The sequence below is a fragment of the Scyliorhinus torazame genome, chromosome 11 (genome assembly GCF_047496885.1).
Source record: "Scyliorhinus torazame isolate Kashiwa2021f chromosome 11, sScyTor2.1, whole genome shotgun sequence".
Taxonomy (NCBI): Eukaryota; Metazoa; Chordata; class Chondrichthyes; order Carcharhiniformes; family Scyliorhinidae; genus Scyliorhinus; species Scyliorhinus torazame.
In genome coordinates this window covers 10730312-10742369 of record NC_092717.1, presented here as the reverse complement: position 1 = coordinate 10742369, position 12058 = coordinate 10730312, and the positions used below count along the sequence as shown (strand labels likewise).

The window sequence follows — 12058 nt, the reverse complement described above, 5'->3', positions numbered from 1 at the left end:
ACATTGTCAATCAGTGAAAGGAGAACACTCCTGTCATGATATCCGCATCAGCATATCATGGTGCAATCACACACACACTGATGGACAGGCAGTTGGACCAACCAGCACACACATAACATCGCAGCCAATCACCAGTGAGAGCACACGCACTATAAAACAGGGAGCACCACAGTTCCCGCTCATTCTACCAGGAGATAGCTCAGAGCACAGAGCTCACAGCGCGACACTCAGACATACACCATGTGCTGAGTGCCTCACTAAGATAGTGATAGGGCTGGGTCCACAGGTTAACTGGTGAAGCACGTACCCAAGTCAGCAGTTAGTGGTTGTCGTTGTTAAGACAATAAAACAGAGTTGTACCATCTACAGCCGTGTTGGATCATTTGTGCATCGGAACACCCAACACGACATGATACCAGTAGTGGACGCTAACCAGCGACTGTGAGACCTACCTGCACCCTTTCAGAAATCTGCCATCCTGCTCCATGGAAAACATCAGCCCGCCGCAGCCGTTCCGAATCGCTGGCAAACTTGACGTCAACTGGAAGCTGTTTAAACAGTGCTTCCAGCTCTTCCTAGAAGCCACGGACAGGGAGAATGCATCGGACACCAGGAAGATCGCCCTCCTCCTCTCCACGGCGGGGCAACAGGCCATTCACATCTATAACTCCCTGGCATTCGCGGAAGGCGAGGACAAGACAAAATATAAGACGGTGCTTCTGAAGTTCGAGGAACACTTCAGCGTGGAAGTCAATGAGAGCTTCGAGAGGTACCTCTTCCAGCAGCGCCTGCAGGGTAAGGATGAGCCTTTCCAATCTTACTTGACAGACCTCCGTATCCTCGCGCAGTCCTGCGGCTATGAGGCCACCTCCGACGTCATGATATGGATCAGATAGTTTTTGGGGTTATCTCGGACACCCTATGCCAGCAGCTCCTTAAAATAAAGCGCCTCACCCTAGCGACTGCCATCGAGACCTGCGTCCTCCATGAGAACGCGACCAGCCGGTACTCCCAAATCCAGGCGGCCGAATCGGCACGACAGGGGTCCTACGAGGCGGAGCGGGTCCAGTCGATCAAGTTCCTCCCGGCCCACAGCCCCGACGAGGGCGGCCATTTCGCACGCTTTCCGTAGCCTCCCGCGCTTGTACGCGCCAAAAGAGGGGACGTTGACGCAGAGGGATGTGATGCGCAGGCGCGCTCTACGCAGGACAGCACCGCGCATGCACGGTGGCGCAACGAACACAACGAACGCCATGATGTCATGACGTGCGGCAACTGTGGCTCCGCCCACTTAAAGCGGCAATGTCTGGCCAAAGAGCGACAATGCCTCCGCTGTGGCAGGATGGGCCACTACGCTGCCTGCTGTCAAGCAGCTCAACCTGCCAACTCCCAACAATTCCGCCAGCCTCGCAGGGACGTGCGGGCGATCCAGCCCCCCGACACTGGGTCATATCCTGATAGTATGCAGACCAGCAATACCGAAGACAGGGGGTCCTTCCACGTTGCAGTAATCCACAAGAACCGGATGTCCCCAAGTCGGAACCACCAGCCGCTGCCAGTTGATCCAGGCGATGAGCGGTGTGCCACCCTAATGGTCAACCCGAATTCGTCACCCACCTGAGAGACTTGACTTATGAGCCTGTTAGCACATTGGACTTACTGAATTGTTTTACAGCACTGTTAACGAGTTTCTTTTCTTGTCGTTCATTGTTCCAGACGTTTTCTCTCGTCGTTTGCTGATTGCATTTGTTCTGTTATTGGTACAACCTCGTTGCTCTGTTGCACCTGACACCTTCCTCTGTATATAGTTTAGCCTCATGTACATGTTGTAAATATTGCACACACATACTCAGATGCACTCAGTACACATTTCTATTTATTACCATGTAGGCACAAATCCTTGTGAAAGGGGGGATGTCATGATATCCACATCAGCATATCATGGTGCAATCACACACACACTGATGGACAGGTAGTTGGACCAACCAGCACACACATAACATCGCAGCCAATCACCAGTGAGAGCACACGCACTATAAAACAGGGAACACCACAGTTCCCGCTCATTCTACCAGGAGATAGCTCAGAGCACAGAGCTCACAGCGCGCCACTCAGACATAGACCATGTGCTGAGTGCCTCACTAAGATAGTGATAGTGCTGGGTCCACAGGCTAGCTGGTGAAGCACGTACCCAAGCCAGCAGTTAGTAGCTGTCGTTGTTAAGACAATAAAACAGAGTTGTACCATCTACAGCCGTGTTGGATCATTTGTGTATCAGAACACCCAACACAACAACTCCCGGAATTTATTTTTAACAAACATGCCACAAATTCATCTGAAATCAGAATCACCCTGCTAAAAGCACAAGAGGCTCGATCATTATACACCAGGACAAGATTTCCAGCCAGAACATCTTTTTAAAAGCAGGGGGTTGGAAAGATTGTGCCATTCCTATACATTTCCTGCTCATGTTCCTGCTGCAACAGGTTTAAAACAAGCTACTTTATTTTTCTATGAATAACTCAGATTATAAATATTCTTTTATTAAAAAGGTGCTTGGCTTCACTGAGCTTGACACAATATAATTTACTGGTCTAACGCCAACAGGTGCTGATTTGTCTTTAGAGTTTCTTGTTTTGCAAAATCTTGGAATACATCCACAAGCTAAACATAAGTATAAACAAAATGTAAGCCTTTGACAAGCAGACCAATGTGTGTGCAATAAATGCAATTAATGTACTAAGTCCTATGTTCGGTGACCTACATTGGATTCCAGTCTAGGAACGCCTTGATTTTTCTAATTCACGACCTTAGTTTCAAACCCATCCCTGGCCCTCGCCCACTCACTACCTTTGTAACTTCCTCCAGAACTATAACCCTCCTAGGCCTTTGCGTTCTCCCAATTCCGGCACCTCATGCACTCCTGATTTTCATCTCTCCACCACTGGTGTCAGTGCCTTCACCTGGCTCGAGTCCTAGCTCTGGAATTTCCTCCCTAAACCTCTGCGCCTCTCTACATCTCTCAGTCCGTTTAGAACACTCTGTAGCTAAGCTTTTGGTCACTTGTCCTAATGGCTCCTTATGAGGTTCTGTGTCAATTTTGTCTGATAGCATTCACGTGAAGAATCTTTGGGTGATTTACTGGGGTAGAGGTGCAATATAAACAAGGGTTGTTGATGTGGTTTTGTTTGGTCCAGTTCATGAATATCGTTTGTGCAAGTCCTGCAGAAAGGTCCATTCTTTCTATGTCAAAAATACCTCGAGGTATTATTACCTAGCTCTGTTCCGACAGCCATTTTTCTGGTATCCAACTTTAGATTATAACCCAATAAACATTAAGTCACAACAGTCAATTGTGCAGCTGTAGACACTACCATGCATCATGGTGTGCCTGGGTCATCAATATTGAATACAAAACCCATCGCCGACAAAAGTGTGAAAACAAATTATCCATCAGCTCTCCCTGTATAAATGGTTAAAAACAACAAGCACATGGATGTGATTATCAGTGAATAATTGCATTTCAGGCTTCAGGTGACTATTACAAACTATCGGTTATAGATTATAGCATTACTGGAACCCTTTGATTAACACTACTACCTTCTGATGATTCCCGGATGTCTGTTGTTATTTAAATTAACTTTTTTCAAATAAATTTAGACTACCCAATTATTTTTTTTTCCAATTAAGGGGGCAATTTAGCGTGGCCAATCCACCTACCCTGCACATCTTTGGGTTGTGGGGGTGAAATCCACGCAAACATGGGGAGAATGTGCAAACTCCACAAGGATAGTGACCCAGGGCCGGGATTCGAACGCGGGTCCTCAGCGCCGCAGTCCCAGTGCTAACCACTACGTCACATGCTCCTTATTTAAACTAATTTATCGGTTAAATGAAATATCAAGAGAAAACATTGTTTTTGGGTTGGTTGGTTATTCCGCCTCGTACAGAACGATTCCACTGACACAAAATAATAGAGTGGACGACTGCAAGGGGACAGCCCAGTATTGTTCCCCCACTGTTTATCTAAGCAACTGATATTCAAGACTCCACAGAGCTCAGCAAATGATTCTGTTCAATGAACTAGAGTTATTTGTCCCCCTTTAAATGGAAGCTAACACACATTTAGGTTTAATGTAACTGAATATTAATTATTTCAACAAGCAATAATCTGTTTGATTGCCAAACTAATAACCTTGACATAAAACTTAAGATGATATTGCACAAAATTGAATTAGGAGTTCAATGTCACTAACCATGAGCAATTTGGTTATCATCACAGGCTACTTGGGCGGGATTCTCCGTTCCTGCGGTTAAGTGCTGGCTTGAACTGAGAATCCGTGGGAGGTCATGAAAAAAATCGGCGCAAACCCCTCACCGATTCCGGTACCGGTGAGGGGCTCGCACCGGTGCCGACCAAAACCCCCGCATCCCCTGCGGAAAACGGGTGGAGAATGATTGGGTCCCAGGCCGCACATGCACACGACTGACGACCTGCAGCAGCCATACCACATGGCGCCAGACGTGCGCGGACCGAACCTGCCATCCGCGACCCCACAGCCAACCCCACCCCGGCCACCCCTCCCACCAGTCCCACCAGCCCTCGCAGAACCCCCACCCCAGTCAGTGGCACGGATCATGGCCGAGTGTGGCGGCGCTGGACACAGTCCGTAGCCGCCACGTCGGGTTCGCGATTTGTGTGAGGACATGTTTCCCACGCCATCGGGAACTCGGCCCATTGGGGGTGGAGCCTCTCGAGTGCCGGCTGATGAGGTGCCAACGGAATCCGCCCCTTTTTTTTAACAGCAAGGTGCATTGTGGGAGCCGTGTTCATTTATTGGCCGGTCTAAATTGATCTGCTGCTACCACAGCCCACCTTGGCTAAACCACTTCTTATACTTCTTGTGTGCAAAATCTAGTTGGGCAAACTGCTCTGATGCCTCCTCCAATCGCGAACGTCTGAGGTACTCAAATCTTCTCTTTGACCTGTGCCGAGATATCTCTTGCGACGAATGCAGGATTTTAGATATATTGGATTATAAACATTTGGCAATTTAAGGGTTGAAAGCCTGGGTTAGAGTGTGTTTGACTGCTTTGAAAGATTCTTGTTTTGCAAGACCAGAACGCTTTTAGGAGCCAGAGGTGAAATTGGCCACCGTAAAAGCCTGGGCTAGTACCTGTTGTTTGACTCGGGGTGTTAATGTGTTTTCAGCCTGCGGAGTCAATTTGTTTTTGGCCTGGGGAGAAGATGTCATTGCTGGATGGAGCCGGAGCTAAGGCATTCAGACATTTTGAGAAAGCTTTTGAGTTAATCTCTGATCTGGCTACCCATTCGGCCCATCGAGTCTGCATCGGCTCTTTGAAAGAGCACCCTACCCAAGCCCACACCTCCACCCTATCCTCATAACCCAGTAACCCCACCCAACATCTAGGGCAATTTTAGACACTAAGGGCAATTTAGCATGGCCAATCCACCTAACCTGCACATCTTTGGACTGTGGGAGGAAACCGGAGCACCCAGAGGAAACCCATGCACACATGGGGAGAATGTGCAGACTCCGCACAGCCAGTGACCCAAGCCTGAATCGAACCTGGGACCCTGGTGCTGTGAAGCCACAGTGCTATCCACTTGTGCTACCATGCTGCCCTAAGATGTGGTCTGGTATCGTAATACTCCACACAGAATATCAAGAATTTAGTGGCATGGGACAAAGCGACCCAGCTCGCATGAGACCCTTAAAGAGATATTTTAAATCTTATCCAACTGAAGAAACAAGAACTCAGTTTGCTAAGTGTCCATCTATTGATTTTAAGAATTAAAATTGCTTACTTTAATTGTGGAGGGAGAGAAGAGCCGAATTGTACTCTTAAAAGTACCACTGCGGGAACATTTCCTTTATGTTAAAATAATGCAAACTAAAGGAATTTTTCCCCAAAAGTTTTCTACTTCTGAATTTAAATGCACAATGACATGGAAACAAATCCTTTATTTTCTATTAGGAAACAGACATTGTCCCCTATCTCTCATTATGGTGCAGACTACAGAATCTAACAACAAAAATCTATAATATTGATTGAACCAAGTCTCCACAATTATTCTTTAGAAGGAAACACTGACGATAAATTACATCTGCACTGGCTTTTCATCTGGTGTTCGATATAAGTGATCTCTGAGGGCAGTCTAGAGACCTTAAATCGTCAACACCCCTGTCAGCGAAGCTAAGGAGGTTTCGGCCTCCCAGAGACAAACCGAGAAAAGCTCCCAAAAACATTTATTTTGATGCAAGCGCAACATCCAGCTCTTAACTAAATTCAAAGTCTTACTACTCACACAACTCACATCACAACTGCTTTACACTTCAATGGCATTTTATGATTCAGTTTACTGCTTAGTTCATGACCCAGTTAAAGCCAACTATGACCAAATTCGTTTGAGAAAGAATTCAAGCAGGAAACACTGTTGAAGTACCCAAATTTGCCGTATGCCAGATGATATACAAGAACAGGAGTGTTATGTTATGCAATGGGCAACGTATTATTTGACTGATAAGGTGGAGCTGTATGCAATTTTTATCTGTGTTAAGCAAACACTGTTAGGTTCCCAACAGGCTTAGGTTCCCAACCCTCCAGAATTGGCCTGGTGGCTGGGCTTTTCAGGTTGATGACCTTTCAATGGGTCAACCACCTAAACCCTTAACTCCGTTTCTCTCTGCACACATGCTGCCTCAGCTCAGCATTCCTAGAATTTTCTGTTATTTTTAATTTTAGATTCCGTGCACCCACAGTACTTTTCTCTTGATTTAGAGGTTTATTGGTGTTTGTTGGGGTCTCTGTTGTTTGCAGATTGGAATATGGTTGTGAATTTCAGGATACACATCAACAAATAAAGATACCTCCCCACCTGCTGCCCCATCCTCCTATAATAGTTTTGTTTCTGCAATGAGGTGTACAACTTGATTTTATTGTGACCAGATTCCTCCATGGCCTCATTTCCTCCCTCTCTCTGTTACCTCCTCCAGCTCCACAATCTACTGAGATCTCCGCGCCCGTCCAATTCTGGCCTCCTGGACTTTCATCAATCCATCACTCTGTTAAACTGTATCAACTGAATTAAGGACATCCAGGTGGAGGGCACTGATCGAATACTTCAGCAAATATAAAGAGACACCTCCTGATGTCAGAATAGAGTGGAATTGGGAGATATATACCTGTAACGTTTCACTCTGCGAATAAATATTTTCCAAGTTATGACTGGCTCAAGTTTTTTTCTTCACCCACTGGTTATCAAACGTATAAAACATTAGCATCTGTGCTTTCAGCTGTCTCGGCACTAAGCTATGGAATTCCATCCTTAAAACTCTTTGGGCTCAATTTAACGGAAACATTTCTAAGTGTCATTTTAAACGCGATTGGTGGGCCGAGTTGGCGAGATCGTGGCCCATATTTAGTGCCAAAAATGAGTTCCCAAGAGCTTCTCGCTGTCTGATTTGACAAATTCACGCCTTGGCAGCTCGCCACATACAAGAGGGAGCTGCTTTAAACGCTCCCTTACTACTCACTCCAGTCAACACACAGGCATGGCACCATGCAGATCTGCTCCTCACTTTGGTGATGCGGACCTAACCAGGCTTCTGGATGCAGTGAATGCGAGACAGGACATCCTGTTAGCCCGAAAGGGCCAGAGGACCAGCAACAGGGTCACCAATATCACCCAGGAGACAGGCAGCAGCTGTCAGTGTGGGCAGCATGACCTGTGTCCAATGTAGGAACATAAGAACATAAGAACTAGGAACAGGAGTAGGCCATCTGGCCGCTCGAGCCTGCTCCACCATTCAATGAGATCATGGCTGATCTTTTGTGGACTCAGCTCCACATTCCGGCCCGAACACCATAACCCTTAATCCCTTTATCCCTTTGGAAGAAGACCAACGACCTCCATCGAGCTGCAAGGGTAAGTTACCACCTCTCTCCTAGCATCAGTTCCACCTGCCACACCTCAAAATCCCAAACCCCCCCCCCCCCCCAACAAATCATTGGCTGACACTTCGCACCCTCCCCACCCCGATCTTCATGCTTGTCCCTCAGAAACCCGGCACCCACCAGCACAACACCTTCATGTCCAGGTACGGTGCCCACATATGTCACCTGCTGCAGAACCTTTGAGGGTCTCTCTTTGTCCCCGCTGGAGAAGATAGCCCATAATAAACGGGAAAGGGTCAAGATGGAGGGACTACCTGAGATACGAGTCCTCACTACCCATGACGAACGGGGTTGACCGAGGAGAGAGCAGTCAATGACAGCGAGGCTGTCCTGCGCTGCAGAGGTGAGGATCCACTGCCCCGTCGCCCAGATGGCCCGTCTCAAGTGAGTTACTCATGTCAGCCAAAATGACCCTTCCCTCTCACTGACCACATGTCCATTGTCTTGCAGGATCGCCATCTGATGGGACAGGGCCATCAGGAGTCAATGTGCCCCCCCTCCCCCTCGACCACCCAAGAGAACACCTCAGAGGAGAACTCTGAGGAGACCACTATCGGGGCGTCACAACTGCCACTCCCACCTTCCACCACTGTAGAGACACACACCTCAGCGGGCGATATCAGTGGACAGGCTTCTGGGGCACAATCTGGTGAGCACCACACAGTTGCTGATGCACATCAGGTGGAGGCAGGAACATCCAAGGGTGTCTGCTGGATCCCAGCACTCAGCTGGGTCCCAGTGAGATGCTGAACCTCTGGACAAGGTAATCCCAGAGCTGATGCAGATGTTCGGACATGCCCGTGAAATTCAGGTGGTGACGTCAGCGACATTCCGGCGAGTGCATTGCCAGTTGGAGGAGTCCCAAAGGCTACGGGCGCAGGAGATGATGCTGACAATGCGTGACACTGAGGCCAACACTGCTAGGGTGATGACCTGGACCATGAGGTCAGTGTCTTGAATAGTGGCGACCAAGGCATGGCGACCTTTGCCGAGGCGCTGCAGAGCATGTCCCAGTCACTGAAGACCACCACTGAGGGCATCGACACCATGGTGCAGACAATGGGGAGCCACCAGGGCTGGCAAAGCCAGATGACTCAGAAGCCTGTGGAGTTCACTCCAGCTGCGCCCCCATCCATGGAGACCCAGGGCCCTAGGAAAGCCTCTGTCACATTATCTCTTCACAGCGGGCCTCCCTGCACCCTCACCCCTTGTTGCCCTCAGCTCCCCTATCCCAGGCCTCAATAAAGAACGCATTGAGAGGATGAGCTCATAGATAAAGCCTCATCCTATGAGAATCAGGCAAGGATGAGGGTCTCCCTGGTCCTCCGGGCCTGGCTGCTCTCCACCTGTCCTCCATCCTCCGGGTCCTTCTGCGGGCCCTCTCCATGCTCGTCCTCCATCCCCATTTTATCCATTTCCTCCTCAGATGCGGTCGTTCGTCCCTCCTCCTCTCCCCCCAGCATATCGCCCCACTGCTGTGTCAGATTGTGGAGGGTACAGCAGACCACCATAAAGTGGGAGACCCTCTGAGGAGTGTACTGCAAGGCACCCCCTGAGCGGTCCAAGCATTAGAACAGCATTTTCAGCAGTCCGATGCACTGCTCAATGACAGCACGGGTGGCAACATGGGCCTTGTTGGATCACAGGTTTCTGCCCCGGTCTCCAGCCTCCGCACTGGCATCACCAGCCTGAATCTCAGCGGGTATCACTTATCCCCCAAGAGCCAATCCATCATCCTGAGGTGGTCCTCAAAGACGCCGGGAATCTCCCAGTGTCCCGAGATGTCATTTTTTTTTCATAGAATTTACAGCGCAGAAGGAGGCCATTCGGCCCATCGAGTCTGCACCGGCTCTTGGAAAGAGCACCCTACCCAAGATCAACACCTCCACCCTATCCCCATAACCCAGTAACCCCACCCAACACTAAGGGCAATTTTGGACACTAAGGGCAATTTATCATGGTCAATCCACCTAACCTGCACATCTTTGGACTGTGGGAGGAAACCGGAGCACCCGGAGAAAACCCACGCACACACGGGGAGGATGTGCAGACTCCACACAGACAGTGACCCAAGCCGGAATCGAACCTGGGCCCTGTAGCTGTGAAGCAATTGTGCTATCCACAAGGCTACCGTGCTGCCCCAATTGTTGTGCACAGTCCCTGAGAAGCATGCACACACATGCATGATGTGGAGGTGGTTCTATAAAAATTCAACATTCAGAGGGTAGAACCTATTCCTGTTAATGAAGGGTACTCCCTGATGCCTCGGTTCGCGCAAGGCGACATGTGTGCCATCAATTACCTTCTGGTCTAGGGCATCCCGGCGATGGCAGAGAATTCTGCAGCCTGGGCATCTTGGTGGGCTTGGTCCAGCTCAAAGTTGATATCGTTTGCTGCCCGGGCATACAGGGCACCCGTAACCTCATGGATGTGCTTGTCGGCTGTACCTTGGGAAATGCCACACAAATCCCCACTCGAGCCATGGAATGAACGGATAGCATAGAAGATCGGACCTTCGGTACCTTCACGGCCACAGGGAGTGGGTGTCCTCCTCCTCCATGGGGTGTCAAGTCCGTGAGGACGTGGCGCAGGTGCCGCACTGTCTCTTCATTGAGACAGAGTCTCCGGCAGCACACACTGTCAGTCATCTCCTCGAAAGACCAACGAGGCCTGTACACCTTGGGTCGTCCATGGCCTCCCCCTCTGGGTCCCCACTCAGTCTGATGAGCGGCTGGGTCTTCAGGGTGTGCGGTGGCCCTCTGCACATGGGGAGGTGATCCTCCCTGCATCTACATCGCTGTCGCCTTCTCCGGCGTCTGGGCACCTGGGCTGCCACCAGCACCGCGAGGGCATCCTCTACGGGATCGATACCACCAGCTGTTCTGGTCTCTATCAGGAATTAGAGAAGGCGCGAGACCGACAATCAGTGAGGGCTTCCACCCCGGAACCCTCAAATCCCACAATATTTTGTTTAATAAACAGTAACAAAGATTTGGAAATCAAGAATGTAACTTTCCACAACATGGTCAAACATGGACAAAAGAGCTGAATGCCAGAGGTGAGGTGAGAGTGACTGCCCTCGACATCAAGGCAGCATTTGACCGAGTGTGGCACCAAGGAGCCCGAGCAAAACTGGAGTCAATGGGAATCAGGGGGAAAACTGTCCGCTGGTTGGAGTCATACCCGGCATAAAGGAAGATGGTTGTTGTGGTTGGAGGGCAACCATCTCAGCTCCAGGATATCATTGCAGAGTTCCTCAGGTGGTGTGATGGACTCAACCATCTTCAGCTGCTTCATTGATGACCTCCCTTCCATCATACGGTCAGAAGTGGAGGGATGTTCACAGATTACTGCACAATGTTCAGCACCATTCGCGACTCCTCAGATAATGAAGCATCCATGTCAAAATGCAGCGAGTTCTGGACAATATCCAGGCTTGGGCTGGCAAGTGGCAAGTTACATTCATGCCAAACAAGTGCCAGGCAATGACCATCTCCTACAAGAGAGGATCTAAACATCACCTCTTAAAATTCAGTGGCATTACCATCGATGAATCCCCCACAATCAACATCCTGGGGGTTACTATTGATCAGAAACTGAACTGGACTAGCCATATTAATACAGTGGTTACCAGGGCAGGTGAAAGGCTAGGAATTCTATGGCGAGTAATTCACCTCCTGTCACCCCAAAGCCTGTTCACCATCTACAAGGCACAAGTCAGGAGTGTAATGGAGCTCTAACAACACACAAGAAGCTTAACATCATCCAGGACAAAACAGCCCACTTGATTGTGCCCCCTTTTACAAACATTCAAACCCTCCATCACCGATGAACAGTGGCAGCCGTGTGTACCATCTACACGATGCATTGCAGTAACTCGCCAAGGTTCCTTAAACAGCACCTTCCAAACCCACGCCCACTGCCATCTGGAAGGAAAAGAGCAGCAGATACCTGGGAACCCCACCACCTGGTTCCCCTCCAAGCTACTCACCGTCCTGACTTAGAAATATATCACCGCTCCTTCAGTGTCGCTGGAAAGAATTCTGGAACTCCCTCCCTAAGAGCACAGTGGGTGTAC

The 12058-nt window shown here is 49.3% G+C and overlaps 1 protein-coding gene and 1 long non-coding RNA gene across 3 annotated transcripts in view; one reads left to right on the top strand and one right to left on the bottom strand.

The window, feature by feature from the left end:
* znf407 (zinc finger protein 407) overlaps window positions 1-12058 on the bottom strand; it is a 565952-nt gene that overhangs the window by 193532 nt on the left and 360362 nt on the right. The gene's annotated exons all lie outside the window — the stretch shown is intronic.
* On the top strand, window positions 167-7248 carry LOC140385120 (uncharacterized). Its single transcript, XR_011933288.1, has 2 exons — window positions 167-795; window positions 7020-7248. It is a non-coding gene; the product is annotated as an uncharacterized lncRNA (long non-coding RNA).